General features: G+C 45.0%; 1 long non-coding RNA gene across 2 annotated transcripts in view; it reads left to right on the top strand.

Annotated features, from left to right (window-relative positions):
• Positions 1-11,860, top strand: part of LOC113605763 (uncharacterized) — a 30,334-nt gene extending 18,474 nt beyond the window's left edge. For both annotated transcript variants that reach the window (XR_003427328.1, XR_003427329.1), the window contains exons 4-5: positions 8,131-8,190; positions 11,427-11,860. This is a non-coding gene — a long non-coding RNA (uncharacterized LOC113605763). The remainder of the gene's footprint in view (positions 1-8,130; positions 8,191-11,426) is intronic.
• Positions 11,861-12,766: the final 906 nt, after the last annotated feature.

Here is a 12,766-nt window from a genome sequence, read left to right as displayed (position 1 = left end):
AAAAGGCATTTCATTCTTTTTTATGGCTGAGTAATATTCCATTGTGTATATATACCACATCTTTATCCATTCATCTGTTGATGGACATTTAGGTTGCTTCCATGGCTATTAGAAATAATACTGCAATGAACACTGGTGTGCATGTATCTTTTTGAATTATGGTTTTCTCCAGGTATATGCCCAGGAGTGGGATTGTTGGGTCATATGGTAGCTCTATTTTTAGTTTGTTAAGGAACCTCCATACTGTTTTCCATAGTGGCTGTACCAACTTACATTCCCACCAACAGTGTAGGAGGGTTCCCTTTTCTCCACACCCTCTCCAGCATTTATTATTCGTAGACTTTTTAATAATGGCTGTTCTGACTGGTGTGAGGGGGTACCTCATTGTAGTTTTGATTTGCATTTCTCTAATGGTCCCCAGTGGCATGTTGACAGCTCCATTTGGTTGATAGCCTCACTAACACTTGGTGTTTTAAAATTTTAACCATTTGAGTAGATGTTTAGAGGTATCACATGGTGACTTTAATTTGAATTTCCCTAATGACTAACGATATTGAGTACCTTTTATTGTGCTTATGGACCATTCGTATATTTTCTTCAATGAAGTGTCTGTTCAAGTCTCTGCACGTTTTTAAAAAGTGAGTTCTGAAAACCACCCAAATGTTCACCAACTGATAACATTGATTTGTTCCATCCTTTCCGTCTATGCTCACCAGACATAGGTTCTGTTCTTCTCTCCCATATCTCACACGTTCCTAATCTACAGACACATTTTAGGAGTTTTCCTACTGCTCTACTCATTTGCGTCTTTCATTCTATACACCAGAACTGAGTATTCTTGGGCATTCCCTGGAAGTCCAGTGGTTAGGACTCCACGCTGTCACTGCCGAGGGTGTGGGTTCAATCCCTGGCTGGGGAACTAAGGTCCCACAAGCCGTGCAGTGTGGCAAAATAAAAAAAAGATTAAAAAAAAAAATAAAATTAGTTAATAGAAAAAAAAACCCTGAGTATTCTCAATACAGCAACATCCCTTACAATCCACTCCTTCCACTTATTCAATTCTTTGACTCAAATGCATCTTCTAGTTCAGGTACAGCCCACAGCAGAAACCTGGCATCTTTAAATAATCCACCTGGACTTCCCTGGTGGTGCAGTGGTTAAGAATCCTCCTGCCAGTGCAGGGGACACAGGTTTGATCCCTGGTTCGGGAAGATCCCACATGCCGCGGAGCAACTAAGCCCATGTGCCACAACTACTGAACGTGTACTCTAGAGCCCTTGAGCCACAACTACTGAGCCCATGTGCCACAACTACTGAAGCCCATGTGCCTAGAGCCCATGCTCTGCAACAAAGGGAAGCCACTGCAATGAGAAGCCCACGCACTGCAACGAAGACCCTGCTTGATGCTACTAGAGAAAAGTCTGTGCACAGCAATGAAGACCCAATGCAGCCAAAAATAAATGAATTTTAAAAAAAAGTTTTAAACAATCCACTCACAAAACACAGGGTTCATTCAGTCCCAGAGTGAGACCTGGATCCAGACAATGTGGTTCCAGGCATTGTTTCTTTTCCATGCACACGAATTGTCTTTTCAAGGGCAAAGTCCCTCTTTGGTGTCAGGCAGCACGTGTTCAATTATCTTCTGTGCTTTGTGTTGGAAGCATCATCCTTCTTTATTGGTGACATTCATTCCGGCGTCGCGAGTCCCCTGCCCAAGACGTGCAGGTAAAAGGCACGGTGCTCAGAGGCTTGTCGGCCAGCTATGTATGTTCTAGGCCAGGCGTCCTTGCCCCTGTAGCTCTTGATAGAGCGAGTGTGTGCATGCCCCAGGCACCTACCGTCTACTGGCTTGCTCATCCTCGACTCTGGTTCTCATCAGTGGGGAAGGCTGATGCCACTGTGTGAAGTGGGTCATGTTAGCGTTGCCTAATCCAGGACTCAGGCAGCGAGGTCCTTCCAACCATCTCTGCACCCTATTCCAAGTGTGCTGAGCTGCCCCATCTCATTCCCTTTGCTCCAAGCTCTCTTTTCTCTTTTCAACACACACGGTGTGATTCCAGCATCTTAATTTGGTCGTCACCTCTGGGATAGGCTGCCTGGAAGTGACCTGCAAGGCTGCCATTCCATCAGGGCGAGTTACCCAAGAGTGTTGCTCCTGCCGAGGTGAACGGTAGCTGGGGGTAGAAATGGAAAGCCCTCTTCTTGCCGACGGATCTAAGGGGTGTCTTTGACATTCAGTACAAGCAGCACGACACCTACAGGTGCACAGCTGTAGGCGAGGCCAGCTTACACTCAGCTGGGATTCTGGGCCTGCTTCACTGGAACCAAATGGTACTCTATTTTTTTTTTCTTTTCTGGCTGTGCCAAATGGCTGATGGGATGTCAGTCCCCAGACCAGGGATTGAACTTGGGCCGTGGTAGTGAAGGTGCCAAATCCTCATCGCTAGACCACCAGGGAGCTACCGAGTTACTGTGTTTATAACCTATATTTTCATGGGTATAATAAGCCTCCAAAGAAGTTGTGTACTTTGGAAATGTGTATAAACTTATTTCTATATTTTTTTTGAAAATCAAGGACTGTCAGTTTGGAAGAGTGTCACCCTGCAGTGGTGACCTCTGGTGCGGTTCCCCTTCCCCCTGCCCTTCTCTCCAGGGCCCCAAGGCAGGGAGGAGGTGGGCTAGGCAGCCAAGGCTTGGGAGGGGGTGGGGTGCGAGGGTTACAGCCCCCTGCACCCGCCGTCTTTCCCACTGCCTGCCTCTGCCTGGAGACCCCTCTCTGGTCTTCCCTTTTCTTGCCAGCCCCTTCGGGTAGGGAAGCAAGGGCAGGATGAGAGGAGAAGTCTCAGATCCTTAGCGCTCCTGCCTTTCGGGCACTGGACAGAAGAGCCCAGAACGTGCCAGGCTACAGAACCCACTGGGGGTCACCGTTTCCGTCTGTGGCGAGGATCCCCGGCCGCGGCAGTCACATGGCAGCTGCGCTGGTCAGGCAAGCCAATGCCTGGTCTTGCCTGGACCCTGCCCAGCGCATTTGGGCAGTCTCCTTGCCACAGTCTAGGACCCTGGCAAGCTCTGGAAGAGGGGAGGGGCTGAGACCGCTGGCCAGGTGTCCGAGGCGGTGGGGATGGGCTGCAGCGCGGGGACTGGAAGTGAGAGGGCGCCCTCTCGTTGCGCGGTCACCGCACGCGCCGGCGCCACTTACCTGGGAAACGTGCCCTTTACCAGCCACTTATGGGATTAATTTTGCAACAGAGACGCTGGCGCAGTAGAAACCACACTGGGTTTTCGGCAACACCTTCCACTCCCCGGAGTGGTTAAACCAGAAGTGTTCAGTGGCTGACCGAGGCCGCGGAAAAGAGCCACAGCTAACGCCCGCTCTGTGGCTGGAATCAAAACACTACTGGTGACGCGCTGTTTTCCACCATGGGTCCTCCCCGACGCCGCGTGGGGAGTCAGGGGGTTCTTCCAATGTCCCTCCCCGCAGCGGGAGCCCCAGCTCACCAAGCTCGGGGGTCGGGCTCTGAGGGCGCCACCCCGATTCGGTCCTGGGTGCGTCAGCCACGGTTCTCCGCGGTGATGGGGAGGAGAGGCTGGGGACCGCTACGCACAGAAACGTCGAAGGGTCGCTCTGTAACGTTGGAGTTAACTTTCCTCTGGCCAAACCCTTGTCTCTGGGTTGCCGTCAGAGGCAGGCCTCCCTCCGGTCTTCTCGAGGCTTCTCCTGCGGTGGTCGGGCAAGCAGAGACTGGGCGGGAGAGTCAGAACAGAGCCGGCCCCCTCGAACCCTGGTCGCCCTGCCCCAAGCAGGGAGCATCTGGCATCTTCCTGCTCTAGGAGGCTGCAGAGTTCTTGAAGGGCTCGCAGGCACCTGGGGTGCAGGCTTGTCTGTAAGGAGATCCCGGCAGGGAGAAAGCCTGGAGGGAGACAGTATTATTGGGCTGCTTGACAGCGACATAAACATACTTTCAAAAGAAAAATGTTTCTTTGCTGCTTGCTCTAAACTCAGGGCACATACTCTTACCACCACAGGGGGGTGGGGGAAGATGGGTTAAACCAAAAAAAAAAAAATCTTCTAAAATAAATAAAATCATTATTTTAGCAGGAATGATGACCCCCCCACCCCCCCACTCCACACCTTTTGGCATAAGTCCTGTGTCCCAGTCCCCAGAGGGGGTGAAAGTCAGGGACAAGTTGAAGAGTGCCTCTTTGTTTCCTAGAAAACCAGCAATGTATTTTCCAGGTAATAATAACGATATAGATAATAATACTTGATGAGTACTGAGCACATTTCGTGTGCTAAGAACTCCACTCTCAACTCCAGGGGCACCGAGGGTTCAGGGTTGAGCAAATCAGCAGGTCTTAATCTCCTGGCCACAGGGACCCACCTGGAGCCAAGGAGGAAAGGTGAGACTTATGCCGAAGGAGAGGCTGGTTCTCTGTGATGAACTTTGGAAGCAGCTTACTTGCCCCCAGCTGGAGCCAAGTGCCAGGGAAGTGTCCAGAAAAGTGCTGGGATTCACTGATTGGACCAACTTGGGTTACTGGCCAAAACAGCACAGTCCACTAGAATTGCTTCATTTATTTATGATGAGTTCAAAATTCCATGATTTATGATAAACAGTAAGTTATCATTTGCTATCTATGGCTGCATAACAAATCACCCTAAAATTTATGGCTCAAAATGTCAACACTTTATTGTATCTTATGATTTTTTTAGGTTGTCTGGGGTTACTCTGCTCATCTCACTTGGGATCAGTTATGGGGGCAGGTCAGCTGGGCTGGAAGGTCCAGGAGACGCCACTTAGGTGTCCAGCAGTTAGTGCTGGCCCCTGGGTTCTCCTGCACATGGTCTCTCATCCTCAGTGGGCTAGAAGTTTCCTTAAGTGGCAGTATGGAGGCAGCATTCCAAGAGAGAAAAAATTGAAATTGCCGTGCTTAGGAATTCACACAAAATCACTCTCACACATTCTACTACCCAAAGTAAGTCAGAGGATGACCCAGGTCCAAGGGCTGTGTAAACAAACTCTACCTCCTAATGGAAGGAGGTATAAAATATCGTGGCTTTGTTCTTCAGGGTAGACAGCATTTTTTTCTGAGTATAACTATGTCCCCACCTGACAAATTTTGACATATGTTGCTCTTACTGTCCTTTATTTATAAGATGGTGACTTTTGTTTATTTTCAATTTGACCAGGAGAACGAATTTCAGTTTACAAGTCATTAGATTTTATTTATTCATTTTTTGGTTTAAGCCATCTTTTTTTTTTTTTTTTTTTTTTTGGTGGTGGTGAGAGTATGTGCCTTGTTATTTGGGGGGATTGATTTAGGTTTTATTTGTAGCTTGGTATATAATTACTATTTTATAGGTACCATGGACATTTGAAATGACAGTGTTTTTTCTGTTTAAAAAAATACAGAAATTGGTAGATTTATTGGTTTATATTTCTCAAATGTCCTATGTCCACTCTATTGTTGTCTCTATGTGTCTAGTGTATCCTGGCACTCTCCTACAGGATTCTTATGGCAGGCAGAGTTGGGGGGCATTCTGTTGGGTGGGTGAGGAGGAACTGAAATAAAGAAATGATAGTTTTCGTTGTGACCATAGTTGACTTCAGGGGGGAAAAACCCTAGAGTTCTTTTTCCCTAGGTCCATGCAAAACCCAAACACGAGCTTTCTGTATTTCGCACCCTTAACAATGATCACAACCACAGGAACAAGAGTGCTTATTTTCAGAGAATGCCGTAGAGATATTGAAGAGAGTATTATGTGCTTCTTCGTTGGTGACGGACTACATAATTGACGTGGGGAGACGAAAGTAATATAGCAAAAATATAAGGCAAAACACAGGAAGTGGCAAACAGTTGTGAACCAAAGAGAGTGCCAGACATGAAGAGAGCTGTGGGGAGGGGTTGGGGTAGGGGGAGCCTCTGGACTGGGGTGGGGGTCTGGGCTTACAGAGCTGACTTGAAGCCTGGGCACAGTTTCCTTTGACCTGAGGGAAGGGTTGCTCCTGAAATGCTTAAGGCACAGAAGCAGTTTAAGTCGTAGTCACCATTAGGCTTCCCAGTGAACCAGCGGTTTCCCATTTTTGGTGGAGCATTGCTTTGAGTTTTTGGTGGCTGCCCATATATCTTATGAATGTTGATATACAGCACGACAAAGGTTGACCTTGAAGAGAGGTGTTGGGGTGACCAGTTGGTTTTCACAGGCCAGGGACCTCATGGCTTGTCCTTGGTCTTGTAGAATCATGTGGTGATTTCTGTGGTGTCCTCAGAGAACACATGTTCTTTGTGTATAAAAATATTTTTATTAAAACATTAGGGTACAGCTCCAGTCATTGCAAACTGTAACTTACTTTTTTGTCTTCTGAAAATGTTTGCTAGTTGATGGTTAAATTTGACCCTTTTACCTGCCAGGGGGATGCAAATCTTAGGCCACTTAAGAATTCAAGAATAGACTCCCTGTGGGATGTCTTTCTGTGGCCAAGGTAATGACCAGTTCAGCGAAGAGCCAAGCGTAATCATGATATGGAATAAAATGCATTATGCAGGGTGGTTCAAACCCTGAGGAGGTCTCGAACTACTGTGCACGTCTTGATTGCTAATTAGAAAAAGGTGTTTCAACCCAGAAACCACTGAAATATGTGAACTGAGAAGCATTGGTTATGGAAATAAGAATCAAAGGCATCAAGCTTTGCATTTTTGATTACATATTCAAATCACACAATTACAGTATATAAAATCAATTTTTACCATAGTCATAAGTAGTAATTAGACACAGACTTTTAAAATTCAAATCATATTTGTATTAGATGAAATTCTTCCAGTTCTTTACCCTCAAGCAGAAAAAGATGTGAATGGAGAACTGCTGCCTGCTCCTTTCTTCATAGATAATCCTTAACATAGTTCAGTTATAACCTGTTTCAGCTTGAGGGGACGCGCTGGGAAAGAAATGAAGATGTCGTCTCCCTTCAAATGTTGTACCGTCTAGGTCCACATTTTCTAATCTTCAGAGCTTCCAACATTTTGCCAAGGATTTGATGCCAAAGAAGGGGGAAAAGAAAATGAGGGTGGGGTAGAGAAATGAATGAGAGCTGATTAAACAACGAAGACCAGCTCTTTACCAGAGCGAGTAGGTAAAAAGAGACCAGAAGCAGTGAAAACCCCTGGCACCCGGACTGTGGTCTCTAAATACCATTCCCTACTAAAAGGAAACAAAGCTTCTTGGAAAATAGTGAATTTCAGGTCTGGAGCAGAAAATGTGCAAACTGAGACTGGAATATCTTGTTCCCAAATGCAAGGACATGCTCCAAAATTTATGGGAACGTAGCAAAAGGACACAGGAGCTAACTTGGAGGTATCAGCACTGGGCAAACCTGAGACAATTTGAGCATAATAACGAATGATGACAGTAATGGATTATAACATATTTAATAAAAAATAGTTTGAGGCAAATAATACTGCCCCTCATACCCTACCCTATAGAAAAGAGTGGCACTTAATAAATGTAGAAGAAATGGTAAAACTAGAAAATCACTTTTTGCAACAAACTTTATAATTGATTCAGATAAAACTTATCAATGGATGCTAAACCATTGAGTAATATGTTGTTGCAACAGGATAGTCACACAGTCTCAAAGTATCACCCCTGAAGGCTTATTAATTACAAAGGGGAAAAAGGGTCATTACAACAGAGAAATCTGGTAGATGCCACCTTAACTAAGTGATCAAACTTTATCACCAATGATGGGACCAGCTGATACCATAAGTCTTCTGATGAAGGGCATAACATCACTTGTGATAATCGTTGCCAAAGATGTTTAATTGAGTCTAGTCATGAGGAATCCAAATCCAAATTTAAAGACTTCCTGCAAAACAACAGGCCTGGATTCTTCAAAAATGTCAGTGTCAAGAAAGGCCAAGAGAGATTTGGGGAACTGTTCTGGATTAAAAGAGAGTCAAGAGACAAAACAACTAAATGCAATGTGTGATCGTTGGCTGGATCCCGGATAAGAAAAAATGAGTATAAACGGCACAATTGGGACAATCTGGGAAATTTAAACATGGGCTATTTATTAGTTAATAGTAAATTTCTTGATGGCCATAAGTTGTGTTTTTGTGTCTTTGTTCTAGGAGCTACATGTTGAAATACATAAGGATTAAAGTGTCATGATGTCTCCAACTAATTCTCAGGTAATTTAGCCAAAAAAAAAAGTGTGAATTGCTTGTATACATCTGTATAGAGAGACTGATAAAGCAAATATGGCAAAATATTAACAAGTAGTGAATCTAGAAGAAGGCCATATGGCTGTTTAACATGCTATTATTTCAAATTTTCTGCAGTTTTGAAAATGGCTAAAATTAAAGTTTGAGGGATGAGAGCTGGCCAAATCAGTGTGGCTCTTTTTCTCCATAAGTTAAATGAATTTTAAGTAAGAAGAATAAATTTAGATGCAACTACATTTTTAAACTAATGTCATTATCATTGTAATAATACTTGCTTTTCTTAAAACAATGCATAATTAACTTTTGTGCATGTTTAATTTTTAAATAGAAGTATGTTCACATTTTTTTAAAAAAGCATATAAAATTTCTTTCCATCCTTACTCCCATCTGCTCTGTTTCTGCCTCAATTCCCCTCTACCATTGGTTTCTTCTATACCCTTCTAGAGAATATTTATGCATACATAAAAATATATATTTTATTTTTCTTCCTTGCTATACAAGAGACCATATTCTACCTATAGTTCTGTATCTTGCCCTTTTTACCTATCAGTGTCTTAGATATCTTTCCATATAAATACACACAGAGTTTTGTCATTTTCATTCTTTATTACAGCTGCATAGTACTCTACTATATGAACTTACCATATCTTATTTAACTTTTGACAAACTTTAGATGGTTTCTTGTCCCTTGCTACTGCAAACAATGCTACAATGAACACCCTTCAAGAGATACATTTTCACATATGTACACTGGTGTGAATACCTGTAGAAAAAAATACCAAAGTGGGATCACCGTGTCATAAGGGATATACTTTTGTAATTTTGGTGGCTATTGCTGATGGAGAAATAGAGGCCGCCAAGCTGAAAAAAATGTAACACACTCCACCTTTGTCATCTTGGCATCCATACGCACTTCGTTTACCCATTCTTAAGTTCCAGATAAAAACAGTAGCAGAGGGCTTCCCTGGTGGCGCAGTGGTTGAGAGTCCGCCTGCCGATGCAGGGGACACGGGTTCATGCCCCGGTCCGGGAAGATCCCACGTGCCACGGAGAGGCTGGGCCCGTGAGCCATGGCCGCTGAGCCTGTGCGTCCGGAGCCTGTGCTCCGCAACGGGAGAGGCCACAACAGTGAGAGGCCCGCGTACCGCAAAAAAACCAAAAACAGTAGCAGAATCATGATTTCACCTAACAGGTTGCAACTATCCCTCAAAGAATCAAAGCACGTACTCCCTGGTCCTCAAAAACGGGTTCACAATCCTGTTTGTCACTTTATCCATCTTTAGGCGATGTTTATTCCTCTTCTACCTGAGTCACAATCCATCTTTGATACCCTGTAACTTAAAAACTGAGATACAGGGTTAACTACTGTTGTAGTCGGTTCGGGCTGCTATAACAGAATACCACAGACAGGGTGGCTTAAACAGCAGACATTTACTTCTCACAATTGTGGAGGCCGGAAGTCCAAGATCAAGGTGCTGGCAGGTTCAGTGTCTGGTGAGGACCCTCTTCCTGGTTTGCAGATGACTGCCTTCTTGCTGTGTCCTTATATTATATATAGAGGGGGGGCGGGGAGAGAGAGAGAGAGAGAGAGAGAGACAATGAGTGAGGACACAACCTCTCTCTCCTGTCTTTTCTTATAATCCCATTCATGAGGGCTCCACCCTCATGACGTAATTACTCCCCCAAAGGACCCACCTCCAAGTACCATTACATTGGGGATTAGGCTTCAGCATATGAATTTTGGTTAGACACAAACATAGTTACCTATTGCTGTATAACAAACCACACCAAAACATAGTGGCTTATAGCAACCACCCTTTTGTTTGTTCCACTTCCTTCCTGCATTGCTCCCTTGCATCCACCATTTCTGAACTTCTTTGTTTTCCTAGAGTGTTTTTAAAAAAATCTATTGAGAAAATTTTTGTGTTATAAGAGACACTTCCCTAGGAATGGATTTTTGCTGGAAAAACGATGAGCATGAGGACAGAATGCTGTGTCCTTCCTAGCTCTTTATTCTGACCATGGGAAACTGGGATACCAAGATTCCTTAACCTTGTGACTGGTGCTTTCTGGAACTTCATGTATTTTCAAGAGTATTTCGTTGACCACGTCCATTACAAATCACGTGCAGGCTTCTAGCTTGAATCTGCCTTGGGCATCTGAAGGACGCTCTCTCATTGATGAGGCTGAAATGCCTTGCCATTCCATAAACTGCTTTCCTAATCCCATCACTTGACTTTCAAGGTTAACGTTTAGGAATTTGTAGGAGAAAATTTTATTCAGAAATAGTTTGGTTTTTGTTTTTTGGCCGCACTGCATGGCTTGCAGGATCTTAGTTCCCCCGACCAGGGATCGAATCCAGGCCCCCGGCAGTGGAAGCGCAGAGCCCTAACCACTGGACCACCAGGGAAGTCCCCAGAAATAGTTTTAACTAATCACAGATACCAAGAACCACAGTCTTCTGCCACTGGCATTTTGAAAGGCAGAGGGAGAGGTGTGTGTCCTGCAGGCCCAGCTGTGGCAGTGGCTGCCAGCCTGTAGGGCTGTGTGGCTTCTCGAGCAGGATTTGGCAGCCTGGCCGGTGTAGGACTGGGGCAGCTGGGCTGTGAGACTGAGGCAGGGCATTGGGAATGCCAGAGGGAGACCGACCAACCCTGGGATTCAGTGTGAGAGTCAGATAGGAAAGGGAGCGGGGCCAGGAAGTTTGGGAGGATCTAGGGAAGGATGGGGGTGGATAGAGGCTGATATTCTCAGGGAGATGGGGGGAGGAATCTCAGTTTATGGGAGTTCCTGGAGAGAAAGGGAGAGGGAGAGACAGAGACCCAGATAGGCACAGATAGACACAGATAGATTCCATCAAGTGAGGGAAAAGCAGCCAGAATTGACAAGAATGCTCACCAGGCAGAGAACATAATTGAAGTGTCCCTACCTGTGGAACCATTCTAAAGTGGTAAAAGAAAAAGCAAAGGAAACAGAAAAAGACATATACTATATATCATATTATATATTATTATATATTTATATATACTATCATAATATATATATACTATTACTACATAATATATATTTTACCACTTGAGAACGATTCAATATGTATTTTTTCTTTTTCTATATTCATAAAAAACAAATAACGTTTATTGAAGGCTCTGTGGGCCAGACACTGTGTTGTGTGCTTCAGGGCATTATTTCTTTTAATCCTACAGCAGTCCCACTTTACAGATGAGAAAGTGGAGTCCAGAGAGGTTAAGCAGCTGGTAATCAGAGGAGCTGGTGTTGCAGCCCTGGAGCCTGAACTGTTAACAGCTGCTCTGGACAAAGAGAGCCGTGACTAATGTTTCACCACTTGGGTAGGTTATTTGGAGGTACCTTGGACAGTTCTATTTCTGGTGGTGATGAGTTTGAAAGAATAAATGATGAACGTAGGTGGCCAACTGATCTCCAGTTCTTGTTGCTGCCTTTGTGCAATTTGGGGCTGTGAAGGTGAGAACTGTTGAGCAGGTGTGAAGACAGTCAGTAAATAGGTTACGGGCATTCAAAAATAAGGTGCCGGGGACTTCCCTGGTGGCCCAGTGGTTAAGAGTCCGCCTGCCAACACAGGGGACACGGGTTCGAGCCCTGGTCCGGGAAGATCCCAGATGCCGTGGAGCAACTAAGCCCGTGTGCCACAACTACTGAAGCCCGCACAACACAACTACTGGAGCCCACGCGCCTAGAGCCTGTGCTTTGCAGCAAGAGAAGCCACCGCAATGAGAAGCCCGCGCACCGCAACGAAGAGTAGCCCCGGCTCGCTGCAACTAGAGAAAGCCCCGTGCAGCAACAAAGACCCAATACGGCCAAAAAAAATTTTTTTAAATAAATAATAAATTTATAAAAAAATAAAAATAGGTGCTGAATTGGATATGAGACATGACATCCCCACCCCCAAGAAGCTTCTTATTAAAGTCATTTGAGGAATCAGCTCTTGATAGGAAGCCGATAGCCACATCTTTTTCTCTCCATTAGGGCACCCCAGTTAAGAAACTGGACTTAAAATCACTTGATAACTTTATACGATTTTAATGTCTAAGAATCCAAATTAGCATGTCTCTGTCCAAAGGGTATGAAAAACTAATCTGAGTATAATTATCATATAATGTGATACCGGGGCAGGGACCTGGAGCCTGCTGCCTGTGGACCTAAGTTACTAATGAGGGGGTGGGCTGTAGACCACTAACAGCTCCATCAGGGTCCCACTTGGTGCAGCTCAGGAGAGCAGCTGGGATGGTGACCCCTGGAAAGTCAGAGAGGGGTCAGCTGCGGCTGAATGTTGGCGGCCTTACAGCCAGACCATGCAGAGAGATTGCTTGGAGCCCTGGAAGAAAGCCACATTTAACATTCAGGTTTGAGATGCTCTCGGGGGAAAATGCTTGTTCAATGAGAGCTGTGACTAGGACAATAGGAGTGGAGGGGGTCTGCGAACTGTCGAACTGTCGATTGAAAGCTACCTGCCTCAACCCATCAGATCTGCCTTCAGGCCACTCCAGGGAGCTGACCTGTGTCTTTT

This window comes from Aethalodelphis obliquidens, unplaced genomic scaffold, assembly GCF_003676395.1.
Source record: "Aethalodelphis obliquidens isolate GAN/ISIS:26980383/991018 unplaced genomic scaffold, ASM367639v1 scaffold43, whole genome shotgun sequence".
NCBI classification, from domain to species: domain Eukaryota; kingdom Metazoa; phylum Chordata; class Mammalia; order Artiodactyla; family Delphinidae; genus Aethalodelphis; species Aethalodelphis obliquidens.
This window is presented reverse-complemented; position numbering and strand designations above follow the sequence as displayed.